The following is a 3,176-nucleotide window of genomic DNA, read 5'->3' as shown; positions in this document are numbered from 1 at the left end:
ATAAAAGGTATTTGCATATACTGGGCCCTGTGCTCCGAATACAATGCCAGGAACATGAGGACTATTGCTATTGTTATTCCCCTCCCTGTCCTACCCTTTCCCAAATGTTACAGTGACCACAAAAGCAAGATGTTCACAATAATCACAGGGTTTGTGTGTGTGTGTGTGTGTGTGTGTGTGTGTGTGTGTGTGTGTGTTTTAGACACAACAAAATAAAACAAAACCCACAAATGAACAAAAATAAAAAATCACTAACCCTTGTGCAGTTTTAAAATGTCAACGTTAGTTTTGACACACACTTTCTCCTACCTCCTGTTTACAAAGAGCTAAAATAGTGTATCTGCTGGACAGTAAATTTCCTACATCTCAAATGCAGAACCCCTATGAAGCAGAGGAATGTTGGCTTGCTAAACAGAAGATTAAAATAAAAAAAAAAAGATGCAATACTCCTTCAGTTCTTCACTAGTCTTAGAAAAATGTTCCAGAATATTACTTCACACTATAAAAGAAGGAAAAAATATCTTGTGTTAGAATCCTTCAACATCTGCGTACTGCTTCACACTGTTCTACAGCAGATACTGGGAATTCTGCATCTGGTCCTGTGTTCCTGTTATGGTAATAATATGATCTTCAAACTCTTCCAAAAGCTCATAAATTTTGATTGAAGCTCCAGATTCCTGATAAATCTGTTTAATCTGCTGGCCACCTTTGTCAATCAATAATAGATCAAGCCAAATCTTTGAGAATAGTTACTGTGTAGTAATAACAGTTCCACCAAGATCACTGTATGAGCATCTACCTCCTGTACTGGAGTAATTTTATCCAGAGCCACCCTGTGGTTCATACACCATTTGTCATTCTGATGGGCTCTATGTATCTACTTCAGAATCTCAAGTTCCATCAGCATGAAAACCAACCACACCATCCTAACAGTCTCTATAACCATCAGATCTCATCCTCCAGGTAGAACTGCTGGTGGAGGAGGGAGATTCCCAGCTCTGCTGCCACACTGACCACCTCGTCCAGGAGAAGGTCCTTGACAAGGGCTCGTATCACCATAATCTCTTCTAGACCAGGCATGGGACGCCCACTCCACCAGGAGGCATTCTGTCGAAACCACTTCCTCCTCTCATTGGAAAACCCACAGGTCATCCATGGAGGTCATCAAACATCATTGTAAAACTACCATAATCAGAGGTTTCATCACAGAAATTGGGATCATTAGGCTATGCATGTCCTCTGTGGGACTCAGACTACAAGATCAAGGATGATCTTCATGCATGCTACAACTGTATCAGGCTTTCCTCCAATAAGAACAACTCAGTCAGTGGAATAAAGCCAGCATTCCTGGAAAAGCTTGATTGCTGTCTGAATGTTCTCTCGAAGTTCTTTAATTTTAGCTCCTTTGACCCCAATAATTCCTCCTGCCAGACTCTGATGAATCAACAGTCTCAACTCACAAAGTTGTTTCCTTTATAGTTTTGGTAATTTAATAATCCCACAACATCAGATTTGAGTGGAAGCTGGCTGGTTGCAGTGGGTGATGGCAACTGTAGGTCCTCTTCTATAGTAGGGGTGATTTTCTTCAGAATTTCTCCAATTGTTTCCATTACAGCACTTATAATCAATATGTGCTTGGGACCACTGCTGTCTGGGACTGAAACACTGGCATTGTAGTCTGTACAAGAGCCTTAATAATCTAACCTTCTTGGCCATTCACTGTCCCAGAATCCTTGCTTTGAAGTAGAATAAGAATTTCAACAATTTCATCAGTGTTCATCAATCTTTTAAATAATTCTCCTCCTCCAGATCTTCTGTAAGACATTTACCAAATTCACTATGTTTCTGTATTGGGGAAGGTTTCCTCTGGCTGTTCAGTTTCCATTTTCTTGTGTTAAAGAGGCACCAATCTACTGAGCAAAGGAGTAGAATGCTGGGTAACACCGAGATCAGTGAGACAGAGAAAAAGAGGGAAATGGTGTCTGCAGGGCTTTGCCAGGCATGTCCTCCTCCTTTCTGTTCCATGCACTCCACAGGATTAAAATTTTCAATATAGATTGTATCTCACAAAAAGTCGTCACCATTGGGCCAACAGAGGAACATCATGATAGATGGAAAATAGATTGAAGTTGTCGATAATTTATCTTTCTTGGATCCACAATCAAAACCCTTGCTACCAGTAGTCAAGAAATAAAAACACAATTCACACAGGAAGTATCTGCTATCCAGGACCTCTTTAGAGTACAAGAGAAATGGTGTCAGGTTAAAGATTAAGGTGCATCTGATCCAAACTATGGTCTTCTCAATTGCTTGTTATGCATCTGAAAGTTGGACATTGACTAAGGATGTCAGAAAAAGAATTGATGTCTTTGAGATGTGGTGTTTCAGAAAAGTACTGACTTCCCCATGGACTGCCAAAAGAACAAACAGGTCTGTCCCAGCAAGAGTGCAACTAGGGTTCTCCTTGGAGGTAAAGATGTTGAAACTCTGTCTCATATACTTTGGGCACGTTGTCAGGAGGGGCTAGTCCATGGAGAGAGACATCATACATGGAAAGGTGGAGGATCAGCAAAGAGAGGAAGACCCACAAGAAGAGGGGCTGACACGGTGACTGTAGCAACTTGAGTACACAAGTGCGTTGGAGATTGGCTAGAGGAGGCTTCATAGGATTGCTATGAGTCACAGTCAATTCAATGACACTTAACAAAATCAAGAACAAATTGTACAAAGGAAATTGCCCATCTTTCTCCCATAAAGCAACTGTAGATTCAAACCTTTGGCTTTAGGTTTGGCAGCACAACTCTTTCCCCACTATGCCCCCAAAGGATATGTTGTTGTTGTTAAGAGCCATCAAGATGACTCATAGCGACCCTATGAACTAAAGTCCTCAACAATTGTATAACTTCTATTGTTTCTCCAAATTAATAGAGTTTCTGGAGGCAAGCTATTTCAGAAGTGGATGCCACTCCTGCTTCCAAGCTTGTTTTAAACAGGGAGCTCCACCAAACACCATCCACCATGGGTGTCTTATTGCATTTGACACAACAGTGTCACAGTGTTTAGCGTCACAGAAACCATGAGTTACCTCTGTAGAGAAAATAGATAAACCAGTGCTATACCACTTAGAAGAATATTTGGCAAAAGCAATTAAAATCAGGTCTGAGGGATGCAGATTA

The 3,176-nt window shown here is 40.9% G+C and overlaps 1 pseudogene; it reads right to left on the bottom strand.

Annotated features, from left to right (window-relative positions):
* Positions 1-527: 527 nt before the first annotated feature.
* On the bottom strand, positions 528-1,885 carry LOC102855443 (annotated as a pseudogene).
* Positions 1,886-3,176: the final 1,291 nt, after the last annotated feature.

The sequence above is a fragment of the Elephantulus edwardii genome, unplaced genomic scaffold (genome assembly GCF_000299155.1).
Source record: "Elephantulus edwardii isolate Elephantulus edwardi_28Jun2011 unplaced genomic scaffold, EleEdw1.0 scaffold00225, whole genome shotgun sequence".
Lineage (NCBI taxonomy): Eukaryota > Metazoa > Chordata > Mammalia > Macroscelidea > Macroscelididae > Elephantulus > Elephantulus edwardii.
This window is presented reverse-complemented; position numbering and strand designations above follow the sequence as displayed.